Raw genomic sequence first — 13,528 nt, forward strand, 5'->3', positions numbered from 1 at the left:
GTATATTACAAGTGCTAATTATCAGATATTTTAAAATAGTTTGTATCAGTTGCTTAGTGTGGGCTGCTGTATTTAAAAGTTTTAGAAAATAACAGAAATCAGTGTTTGAGTGTCTGATTTCATGTTCTGCCACTAGAAGGAGATAGATAAATAAGATTAATCTTAGCTTGTTCAATGTTTCTGATAGAGGTTTTTAATGAGCTTCTTCTAAAGCCATGTGTAAATGTTGGTAACTTTAGCTCGTTGATCTTAAGCTGTGTAATATGAGTACATGTATAGTAAACCCAGTCTTTAATAGTTATAACTATTAAATTAAACTATATAATAACTACTGGTTTCTATTTATTAAATTGTTGTATTTGTTTAGCAATTACATTTCTGCACCAGGTCTTCCTGTTTCTAGATAAAATGCTTGTGGTTTTAAAAAAGTTCTGCCTGAACAGAGCTGAAGAAACTCTCTATTCTGAATATATATTTAAAAATTAATTGTAAGAACTGACAGTGCTTCTGTAATGCTATATTAATACCATCATTCTCTTTTTATAGATGACAAGAGGTTAAGTGACTTAACTAAAACTACAGAAAGTGCTTACAAGAACATAAATGTGTGCCAGATCAGCCTGTGTAAATCATAGACTGGCAGGAACTGCTGATGAAGGAGCCAGTATATTTGTTTGCTTTTATACCAGCCCAAGTGTTATGTAGTATCTGGGGTCATCTCAGTCTCCTCGTTATCGTGAGTCAGGGTGTGCAGTTGGATGATGGGAAATAATTGGTGCATTAGTGCCAAATGTATTTTAGAAGAGACTACCTCGTTGTCAGGCTAAACTTGGCATGGGCATTAGTGGTTTGCCTTGGTCTGTCATACCCTGGCAAGAGTATTTCAACAACTGATCTCTTAAAAGAGACTGTCCACAGAGTCTGCCAGGGAGATTGAACTGCTTGATGAGATAAATATGGTAATACATATTTTGAGGATCCAGGTTTTGGGTTTCTGAGGCCTCAGCTAACAATGCTGTCAGTACTTGAACAGATTTATGTGTGCATGCTGCCAGAGGCAAGTACCTAGGTGGCACTTAGGACAGTTTGAGTCAGTGACGACCAAATCGTGAATTTAAAATAAATTACTGTGTTTGAGATCTACATATGTAATATGTATGCACTAGTTCCAGTAGGTTCACTTGCATTTTAAGCCTGTTAATGCATATTTTGTTTTCAGATGTGTAGTTCGCAAATTTTAGTTATGGAAGTTCATAGATTAGAGACTTGGGCTATGTTTTAGCAAATAAACATTCTTGCAGTTACAATTGCATTACAGGAAATCAGAGATAGTTCACTGAAACACATAATGAATACATTCTGGCTTTCTACTTTGTCTCATTTTTCCGTTTTCTTTTGATTTTGATCTTCATGCTTGGAATTCCTTCTCAATCCTTTTGAAGAAGGCAATTGCCCTTTCTCCATTCCCTCCTGAACACTTATTTTCTTTGTGAGGCCCTGGCACTAGTCTATCCAAGTAAAAGGTTACGTGTTTTGTAAAAACACAGGGTAAGAGAGAGTCTTTGTTTAGTTTTTGGGTTTTGTCTGCCTGTTTAGACTGGGAGTGCCTCTGGTCAAAAACCTTTTGTGTTATGTATTGAAAAAACACAGAATTTAGTATTAAAAATTATAGTAGTTGATGTATGTGTGTGTATACACACACACTGTAAATATAGTCTAAGTGTCTGTACTATTTGTTGAATCACCTGCCCCAGGAGAAGGGTGTTGTAGTTTCTAGGCTTATTTTAAATTGGAAGTTTAACTAAAATTGCTGCTGTGACAAAAGGTGATATCAGAAGGGACTCCTCAGTAAAACGTTACCATGTGAAATGGCTAAATGTAATCATACAATGTTGTAAGGTGCAGAGAGATGCAGAAGAAAGCTTGTAAGAGACTAGTGTGTATTTCTGGACCCAGCCAGGGTTACAAAAGGTAAAACAGCCCCAGGACAAAGGTAATTTGCTGACAGTATTGACTTCCATTTCCCTGCAGCTACATTGCTGAGCCTCTTCAGTTAGGAATTAGTAAGCCAAACCAGCTCATAGGTGTCACCAAAAAAAACCCAAACCTGCCAGATTCCTTTGCATCTGTGCCTTTTGTTTTTTCAGAAAGCTTCTCAAAGATCATGTAAGGAAATCCTAGCAACCCGATTAAACAAAGCACAGTCAGAGAAGAGTAGGGTCTTTCCACTGTGCTTATTCTGTTTACTATGTCTGGTCTGAGACTATGGAGTGAGATGCAGTACAGTAGAAGGGAGGGAGGAAGAAGTTGAATGAAGGAGATCTTTCTGTTCCACCAGTTCTTAATCTAGACAATGTCACTCCAGTTGTCTTGGAATGAGCGTAGTAAGAGCACAGTAAGAGGAGGAAGAAGAGGGGCTGGTAGGTAAACTTGGGCACAGGTGATCCTACAGTGGTTTGCTGGGCTTCTGCTTTACTTTTAGCAGCTGGAATCAGATGCCAGCATAGCAGGAGATTAAAGAAGGGGTTAGGTGTTGCCGGAGTTCTGTGCTCAGGAGTCTGGAGGCTTCATGGCAGTCTGGGTGTCATACACCCAGTTATACAAGGCAGTTAAGTCTGCCTAGGTCCTTGTTATCTGGCCTCTGCTTCTGCAGTCTCTTCCATTTAGTTTCTACAGACTCTCAGATTGAGGTCTGTCATAATAGGGAGGCAAGAGTGGGTGCTTCTTACTGAGAACCCTCTTGCACCTGCCTTATATGCACATACAGCGCAAACAGCACCACTTCTGCTGTTCCCCCAGAGCATGCTGTCCTGTATTGGAGAAGCACGGAGGAGTGTTCTTCTCTCCTACTTCCTGGGCTGAGGTAGCAGATAAGGGGAGTTAAGAGCAGGAGAAACTTTGGAGAAGTTGTTTTACTATCCTTCTTGAAAAATAACTGAGAAACCATGCCTATCTTAGCCTCCCAAGTTCTGCTTCTGGACAGATATTATTAACTTGTTCCCTGTGTAGCCCCATAAAAACTTTTTTGAAGATCCATGCCATGTACCAGTTCAGCAGCTGAGACAGTGGATTTCACTGAGCTGTTCTTATTGGACTAGGTGGCTTTGAGCTAAGGCTGGTGTGCTCAGAATTGGAAAGGGTCCTCTTCTGGGCCCAGCTCTTTCCGCTGAACTTGGTATGGCCTCCAGCTTCTGCCACTGCTGGACAACAGGAAGATATCACTCCTAATCTGGTAGTTCATCTATAACCGCACATTTAAATTTTTTAAACCAAGTAATAGCCTGTGAGATTACAGAATGGTTGAGATTGGAAGGGACCTCTGCAGGTTATCTGGTCTAACTCCCTGCTCAACCTACAGATGGTTGCCCAAGACCATGACTAACTGGCTTTTGAATATCTCCAAGGATGGAGACTCTGCAATCTCTCTGAGCAAGCTGTGCCAGTGCTTGGTCACCCTCACAGTGAAAAAGTGTTTCTTGATGTTCAGAGGGATCTCATGTGCCTCAGTTTGTACCCACTGCCTCTCATCCTGTCACAGGGCACCACTGAGAAGAGCCTGGCTCCATCCTTTTTGCACCCTCTCTTTAGGCATTTATATACACGGATAAGATCCCTCTTGAGCCTTCTCTTCTCCAGGCTGAACAGTCCCAGCTATCAAGCTTTCCTCATGGGTGAGATGCTTCAATACCGTAATCACCTCTGTGGTCCTTCACTGGACTCTCTCCAGCATGGCTGTATCTCTGTTGTACTGCAGAGCTCAGAACCAGACTCGGAACTCTGGGTATGGCCTCACCAGTGCTGAGTAGAGGGGAAGGATCATGTCCTTTGGCCTGCTGGCAACACTCCTCCAAATGTAGCCTAGGCTACTATTAGCTGTCTTTGCCGCGAGGGCAGATTGCTGGCTCATTGTCAGCTTGCTGTCCACCAGGACTCCAAGGTCCTTTTCTGCAAAGCTGCATTCCAGCTGGGTGTCCCCTTGGGGTTACCCTTCCCCAGATGCAGAACTTCACACTTCCACTCGTTGAACCGTATGTTCCTGTCAGGCCATTTCTCTAGCCTGTTGAAGTCCCTCTGGATGGCAGTGTGACCCACTGGTGTATCGACCACTCCTCCCAGTTTTGTGTCAGGCTAACTTGCTGAAAGCATGCTCTGCCTTATCATCCAGATCATTAATACAGATGTTAAACTGGATTGGACCCAGTATTGACCCCTGGGGTACACCACTAGTTACTGGCCTCCAACTAGACTTTGTGCCACTGAGCACCATGCTCTGGGCCCAGTCATTCAGCCAGATATCAACTCACCGTGCTGTCTGCTCATCCAGCCCATACTTCAACAGCTTGTCTAAGCCTCACTTAAGTCATGTTAGACAATATCCACTGCTCTCCGAGTCAGTCATTTCATCATAGAAGGTTGTCAGGTTGGTCAAGCATGACTTCCCCTTGGTGAAGTCATGTTGACTACTCCTGATGACTTTCTTGTCCTTCATGTGCCTGGTTTCCGGGACTAGCTGCTCCATCACCTTCCCAAGGACTGAGGTGAGGCTGACCAGCGTGTAGTTTCCTGGGTCCTCTCGCCCTTTTTTGAAGATGGGAGTGACGTTTCATTTCCTACAATCTTTGAGCATTTCTCCCAATCAACCATGATGGATCAAAGATTACCAAAGAGTAGCCTTGCAATGACATCAGAGCTCCCTCAGTAGTCATCCATCATCTGCATCCCATCAGGGCACATGGACTCATGTACCTCCAGTTTGCTGCAGTATTCCCTGGCCTGATCCTCTTCCACCAAAAGTACATCTTCCTTGCTCCAGACTTTCCTCCTGGTCCCTGGGGCCCAGGATTCCTGGAGGCCTGTCTTGCTAATAAAGATTGAGGTAAAGAAGGCATTCAGTACCTGTTGCCTTTTCCATGTCCTGCCACCAGGGCCATTGTCCCATTCAGCAGCGGGCTCCCATTTTCCCTAGCCTTCCTTTTGTCACTTATGTACTTACAGAAGCACTTCTTGTCTTTGACATCCCTCACCGGCTTCAGTTCCAGTTGGGCTTTGGCTTTCCTGACCTCATCCCTGCATGCTTGGACAATGTTTCTGTATTTCTCACAGGTTACCTGTCCTTGCTTCCACCTTCTCTATGCTTCCTCTTTGTGTTTGAATTTGGCTAGGACCTCCCTGTTCATCCATGCAGACCTGCTGACATTTTTGCTTGACATCCTTACTCATTGGGATGGACTGCTCTTGATCTTGGAGGCAGTGATCCTTGAATATTAATCAGATTTCCTGGCCCCACTCTTCCCTCCAGGGCCCTATCCATGGGACTCTACCAAGAGTCCTTGAAGAGGCCAAAGATGGCTCATTGTGTCTTCTTGTCTTTTCCTCAGGGGAAAAAGGCTTAGCTGTTAAAAGTAATGAACGCTGTCTGCTGCACGCAGCAGGCTCAGAGCTTCGACTCATCCTTCCACTGAGGAGTTGTCTCCTGCCGATATCATGTCCTGAAGCGTACAAGGGGAAGAGCAGTGGGAACATCCTGCGGGAACTTGGTGCTGTATCCACATGTGGGAGGAACACGTCTTGGTCTCTCTGAGTGATGGGGCAGGAGAAGAGTGGCATGGCAGAGCTGAGAACTGCTGCAGTGTCCTGCATGGAGTCCTAAACCTGGGATCCCTCCCAGTAAAACTCAGCGGGTGATAATCTTCTGAAGCAGGTGGTAACAAATAGGGAGTAAATTATGTTTACTTGTTATCCAGCTGGATCAGAAGAGGATGTCTATCTATAGAATTGACTTGCTAATTTATGAAACGTTAATGTTTGGAATCCTTTTCGTGACCTCAGATTATTTGGCATCAGTTATTTGAGATACCAAGATGTAAATTCTTACACCTGTTGGGCTGAAAGCTGTTGAATGCCCTTGACTTCAAAGGTCACTGGGAACACTCATTATTTTTCAGGGCCAAGCTCTTATTTAATCTCAGCTGGCTTGTCTGTATTTGTTTAAAATATGTTTAAAACAAACTGATATAAAAGGCACTTGGGTATTTTTTGCATACAATTATGTAAAAGCAGAAGGTTATTTCTGTTTCATATTTATTTACTGATTTTGATCAATGCTCCCAGGGCCTACTTTTTATTAAAGTGAAATATTTTTATTGAATTGTGTTTTGTTTTCTTTGTACATGAACACTGCTTTGCTTGTTAGTGAAGTGGTGTTAAAAGCACTTTTTTACACACCTCAAGAACTGCCAAAGTGGTTTGCAGTGCAGGAAATAAAAAATACTTATTAGTCAATCTGCATTAGAAACATCAGAGTCTTAATTCAGTAGGCTTTTATTGAGGTGTAACTTGGCAGCACTTTGGAATTCCTGGTAATTCAGTGCTTTTGTAGGTATGCACACTGACCTACAGAAAGTGTTTCTCACCCAGTATAAAAAGTAAAGAATCGTATTGCTGAAGCCTGAGGGTAAATGCTATATTAATTTGTTTTTCTTACCGTGATATTACTACAAGGTGTTAGAATGTTGCTTTTTAAATGTTAGTTCATAGTATGTGGGTCAAATCATAAATGCGTACAATGCCTTCAAAGAACAGGACAGAACTGACAAAGGTGAGGTAGGAAATAGGGGAGAGTAGTCGAACAAATGAGGCCAGTTGTATAGCCAACAAAAGGATGCACTGACTCAGTTATCGGTGTGTGCATCTCTATAAATACTAAAAATCTATTGCTCCATAAACATGAAAAGCCCCAAATCCAGAATGGGAGAATATCTAGTTTAAAATGGGATGGCGCAATACCGTGCATGTTAGACTTTTGAGGGAAATAGGACAAACACTGTATAAATTATGTAGGCAAGGTGAAAACAGGCTTTTGCACTGCTAAAGGATGTTGAGTCAAAACAAAGTTAAAAATATATCTTTAAAAACAAGTAATATGCAACTGATGTGAATTCTAAATAGGAAACACGTCTTGTTAGAACTGTAGTATCTAGATGGGGGCAATCACTTTCTGATAAGGAAAATCTGACACTGTAAAAGCAGAAAACAAAAAAGAAAAGATTGTCTAAGTACTCTTGAGTATTCCAGGTCAATGTCATATTGATTGGAATCATGAGACTAAATTCTTGGTGCCATAAACAAGTTGCCATAAAAAAGTCCCTGAAGGAGGGATCCACTGAGCATTATAAAATGAGCAAATCCCATCAGGCTCAGGGCACCAACTGAGCTGGGAACAGTTGGGAGCACACCGTATATGCTTGTGTTCTTCACTGGGTGGCTACTGCTGCGACAGAATACTGAGCTAGATATACCCAAAAGATGAACCTGTGTATGAACCCTAAATTCTGTTTCATAGCTTCATTTTTCATTCCTGCTATTTAACTCAACTGTCTCTTGTAGCAGAGGAGTGGAACACAGTAGATAAATCACAGTAAATGACAGAATGAGAGGTGGAAATCCCTGTGAAGATCCCATTGTCAGTTAACACACCATGACATTTGGTATGCTTACAATTACTGCTTTTTACTCATGAAGGCCTGAAAAAGGCTATTATTCAGCTCTTAAGGAATTCTGTGTAGGAAGACTGTGAAAAGTGCTGTTGTGAATGACTTTCAAGCCTTTAAAGCTATTGGAAAAGTATTTTTGAGGAGTTGTGTTGGCTTGGTCTGATGCAAAGCCAGTGCACCGACTCACTGACAGCATGTCTTGCCTCTGTTTTCAAGAGGAAGGGAGGGTAATGAATGGGTAAGAAAGACCTGCATGTGTAGCAAAGCACACTTACCATTTCCACTGCTTGAGGAAAACGGTTCAGAAATGCCAAGCAAAAAGCGAAAGGAAATGTTCATGGTTGACCACATTTTTTCAGCAGTTCTTACTTTCCTGATTCGCCTCATTGTTTGACAGATAATGTGTTTGGAAAGCAAGGCAACTAATGCAACGTGATAATCTTTCCCATGACAGTTGGATCTTTTAAAATGTTTTACATGTATGGCTGTTTTAAGAGGAGAGTAATACTTTGGATGCAACAATGGCAATGACATGGTCACAAGTTTTAGCTGGCAATGTAGAAGGATTCTACAGAGGATCAATTTCCTGCTACAGGACAAAATGTAAATTTTTGTACGCGTTTTCAGTAATAATGAAAAATTTGAGAATAAACCAAGTTCAATTTTTTGAAGTTGGTTCATAGACATTCTGAGGTGCCACGCTGTTGTGTCTGTGTCGACACAAATACACCACCATATCCTCTAAGATTTTCTTGCTTCATTTCCGGTATGGTTTGTATTATGAAATTGAAGTGCGGTTATTTGGAGAACCAATTCTTAAGAATAGGTTTTGTTACAGCACACGATGCCAGTGGTCATTCGAGGGTGTATCAGCATGGAGGGATGCAGACAGTGATCCGTTCACTCTGCCTGTGCCCTGAACCAGCCAGCTGGGAGCCAGCTCCAGTGTAGCAGCTGCGTACCAGCGATTCACATGTTGCTGAGCCTGAGTTAATAAGGCTGGCTGCAAGGCAGGATATATTAGCTTGGGCTCGGAACTGTGCTAATGTGGCCACAGGATTTCTGGAAAGAAGCTGGTCTTATGTCCAACCTGGCCCGAAGCGTGAATAGAGCAAAGGCATGGCTGTGTCTGTCTGTAAGCTAGTCAGAAACGCAGGTCAGGAGATGTAGTTTGAGATAATTTCTCTGTATTTTTATATCTGCTGTCAATGAGATTTTTGCCTTCACTAAAAAAAAAAAAAAAAAAGTCCATGCTGACAATTGCCTCATTTAGTTTACAGCAAGCTCATGATGTTTTCAATATTTAGGAATGTACACTTTCGATTTCTAAACTATACCAGAGCAGATTCTTTTTTAAAAAGAATAATTTTATTTTTTTTCCCCTAGAAAAGCAGATGAACAGTCTTTTTAAAAACCAAAGATCTATTAGTGTTAAGGCTTAAAGACCTTACCATCCTTTATTACTTACATTTCCAGGGGTGTAAAACTGTTTTTTCTCAGCAAGCAATTGAGAGAGGGAGATACAATTGTCAGCTCAGATTCCAAATTGGACCTAGGCAGCTCTGGTGGGAGTTATTAGATGTCTGAAAATGCCTCAGCGGTACTTAATGCTGATTTTTTTTTTTTTTTTTCTGTAGAGATCTGCTCTGAGAAGAATTTGTACCTCCTCTTGTGGATTTCTGAATGGTGGATAGACTTGAGCCACTTTATACAAGTCTATAATGAAAATGGAGAATATTGAATTCTGTGGGCCTTGGCCTTTTTAGCTCTCTCTATTTGCTTCCTTGGAGATTCTGAAGGCATGTTGTTTACACTTAGGATCATCTTTTACAGTCAGCAGCAACACACGTATATGATACCCTCTACACATAATTAATTCAGGACTTTCTTTTCCTATTTCTGTTCTTACAGGCATGTGTTGTATTTCTACTAAGTCCCCAGTGGGTGAGCTTCTAATACCTTCTTTTGTAACTTGTTTCATAACTTTTTATTGCAGTTCTTGCAGTCTGAGTAGTTTATACTGAATAAAATATTGCTTGTTGAATGGTGACTGGTGCTAAAGTAGATTCATCTGAATAGGTGTTATGAGTTTTAAAAAAAAGATTGCTATTAAGTACTGCTTTATCTGCCAGGGCCTTCACACTGTAACTGAGCAACAGAAGCGTAGGAGATGAGAGAAGATGCCCGTAAGTTTATATTGTCATATCTGTATTTTGATCTGATATTATTGCTTTATCCTCCTTAAAGGATTGAACATGACATTCCAGATGTCAGACTTAAACATCTTAGCTGTAAGGTCCATCATTATTACCAATCACGGGCTCAGGATTCCCCTCCAAAGAAGTAAGAGATTTCTGTTTTAACAAACAGAAGATTATGTTGGCATTTAGATACCTATGTTCTTATGAAAAAAACCCACCAGGTACCAATCTTAAGATACCAAAATACTTTATTTTTGAAGAGGACAGTTTTTTAAAAGAGATTATGGTAAACCCCAAGTTGTTCTGTCTCTAAGTAATAGCTCTATAATATAGTACACCCCTACTGTGCATGAAAGCATGCCCAGTCACTTGGAAGCAGGTAAGTTTTTCCCATTCTAGAAGCTCCAGAGTAGCACCATAGACTTGCTCTCCCTTGTATTCAGTGTGTTAAAACACATAATGATGTGTAACTGGCACCATCTCAGTTTCTTCAAGCTCATTCAGCCATCACTGTTCTGGAAACCAGAAAAGGCATGGCAGAGCATTACAAGCATTACAAATAGCCCTCTGTCATCGTCATTTTGGGAGCAATCCAGATGGAAAGATTCCGCTGATATCGGTCCAGCTTTGGACTGGTCTGGGCAAGGGATTGTGTGTCTGGCAAGAGCTACAGAATGGCCAGATCTGGCATTGCTAGCAAGAACAGTGGTCGCTGCCAACATCTCTCTTTTACTGCAGTTTCTCTAATGAGCTCAGAATTAGCAGGCAATAGCCCTGAATTTGTGACTAGAAGCAACAAATAATTTTCTCTCTTGCCACCTTCTATTCTATTCCAGTCAGCTCTCCCGTATTAGTAGATACGCCCAGTGACCAGCAGTAAATGATTCATTTAGTTGGCTTTGCTGCTTCTCTGGAATTCCCCAGCTGCATCCTTTTTTTCAGGAAGTCTTCTCAATAATTTTAGAAACTATAAAACTAATCCTAGCACACCACTGAAACAAGAGATACTGTGGTGAGCATCTTCTCCACTATCTGCTGGAGACAGCAAAAAACTTCAAAAAAAATTCAACCTCTACATCTTTATCCTGGTGAATTTAATCAGTGTCATTTTGGTTACTCGGCAGAGGGTGAGTAGTTCAGACTCCTTGACCTAATTTAGGATACACATATTTATTCTTTTGTAGCCAAAAGATTGTCTTATCAAAAGAATCCTCATTATATTGGGGAGTCAGGGTAATTACTAGCGAAGGATCGTTTCATTCAGCCTCTGCATGTTGTCACCTTTTCTAACATTCTAGTTGTCACTGGTCAGTAGAATATCCTTATTTCCACGCTGTATAACTGGTTTACAAGATAGCGAAAGGAGTAAGGACTTCCGTTCCTGCAGGCAGTCCTACTGACTCACTAGAAGTCCAGGTTTCACAATGAAGACCTATAGGTCATGTCTCATTCCCATGAGGTCCTTAAACCATTTAAACAGACAGTTGTCTGTCTTCCTGGGTGGTTTCAGATGATGTCAGATTTAATTGCATTCCAGGATGCTTATCAGTACAGTAAAATCCTGCATGCCTCTTTTGGATTATATGGCAGCTTGTACTTACGCTTTGTGCTGTGTTGGGAGCTTGGCTGCACTCGGCGCATTCTTTAAGGGGGAGACGGACGTGGTATTTGTATTCTCCTTAGCACACAAGCAACCGTTCCTCAGATTCCTGTAGCATCCCTGTGGTGGTGGAAGGAATGATCCAGCACCTGCAAAAAGGCCTAACTGCAAATCTTCCCATTCCATCCCAGGATGCATAAAAACACATCTTTCTGCAGAAAGATAGAGGTCCATTAAGAAATTGTATGGGATGTATGGTTCCTGGAATAACAGAAACTTCACATCCCACTGTCTCAGAGCTCAGGCTCTATTGCTAGAGGGCACTTTGGTTAGATTTGCAGGTAGAGTGATCAAAATAATTTAAAGTGCCTTGAGAGCCTTGAACAACCTTGAAAATTAAGGATTCCAATATAAAAAAACCTTGAACTGTTACAAAAATGGTATTCTAGAATTGTTTATATTTTCTGTGTTTTTTTATAGTTTGCATATATATATATATATACAGGTGTATATATATTTTGTATCTAAAACATGTGTTATATGTGCAAAACAGAGATTGTATTAATTTCCTGAGTCACCATCACATAAACCAAAAAAAATAAAATATTTTGAGAGATTCAGTATGGACTGACCATCTGTTTCTGTAACTGTCTATTTTTTTTTGTTATTTAATTCTCCTTTTCCACAGATTTCTTGAATTCCCCAGGAATTTGTATACAATACTGCAAAAAACAGTATACAGAGTCCTGCTTCTCTGAACACAAAAGGAATCAAGCGGAGACTTACCCTTCTCCGAGCTTCCACTCTATTTCAGTTAGCACTCAACCTAATAGTCTTATCAATGTGCTTTTCTTTGAAGAGTCAGCCGCTTAGCCCTGCTGGGACGGGGACTGGCTCTCTGCTCCTCCTGTATAGATTCCTGGGTTAGTTCTGCTCCCTAACAAACCCGTGCGCACATAAATACACACAGAATCACACCGAGCAGCACCCTCCACTCACACCCTTCTGATGTCTGAACAGATTAATATACGTGTTTATTTTAGACAATGACATATTTTGAGAACTCTTTACCTGGACAAGCAGTGGTTGTAACTATATGTAGGTTTCAACAAATTTTAACCACACGTATAATAACGTGCTTTGCTTAAAAATAATACTAGCATGTTTCTGCAGCATATAAAGAAGTATATTTACGTTACATAAGATGAAGTGCCCTCCTGCTCTTGCTTGATTGAGATCTATAAGATCAGGAAACAAATGTAATCTGTAGGTCAACTTTTACACTAAAATCCTATAGTCAAGCTTTATTACTGTAAGAAGCTGAGAAGTGGTTCGATGAGATAGTAGTTGTCCACCTTTAGTAAGAATGACTAGGATTACAATTCTTTAAAAAGGAGTTAGGACCGTTTTATGAAAGCTGATTTAGACATGTGATTTCTACTTGTCTCTGTAGTATTCTCTTTATGAAAAGTAAAAATAGAAAGCTGTTTCCAGCAGCTGATTCATTTCTTACCCACTGCTTGACATAGTAACATGCGGAGTTGAAGAGAAAATCACTGGTTTGTAAATTCTGGTCTGCTGAGCCCTTCTGGGTGGTCTGCATAGTTTAAATACTTTAGGAATGAAGTATTTAAGAGATTGCAATGTTAGGAGAGCAGGTAATCAGAAAACATACCTTCCTGTTATGTAGCAGCATATGAAATGGAAGAGCTGAAAGGCACAGATATAAATTGTTCAGCTTTTCCATGTCATGGCACTTAACAACAGAGTACAGCTGCAAATAAACTTTTTACCAAGCTTAAAACTAGAATATTAAAAACTATGAATTTTCAGTTGATTATCTGCCTAAAAACAGTGAAAGCAAACCTGGACAACATCAATAACAACGTTCAAACCAATATTAATCATAGAAAGAGTACAGAAAATTACAACAGTGGCTATTTGTTTGTTTGCTTTTTCACTAGTCCTGTCAGCGTCACCCTCAGTATCTTTCAGCTGTTGGTCCTGTAGCTTCAGCAATCACACCCTGACGCCTTTGTAGCTTTGTCTTCTTCTTACACTACAGCACACTAGGTAAAATACACCTTCTGTAACAGGAATGAGTCATTTTCTTGATCTTATTTTTCTGGGTGTCGTGTGTGTGTCCCCCCCCCCAACACTTTTTGTTTTGTATCAGGTTTTCACTCTAAATAAAATTTGAGAATTATAAACTATAAAATGTTAGATCTTCAAAT

This window comes from Opisthocomus hoazin, chromosome 2 (assembly GCF_030867145.1).
Source record: "Opisthocomus hoazin isolate bOpiHoa1 chromosome 2, bOpiHoa1.hap1, whole genome shotgun sequence".
Taxonomy (NCBI): Eukaryota; Metazoa; Chordata; class Aves; order Opisthocomiformes; family Opisthocomidae; genus Opisthocomus; species Opisthocomus hoazin.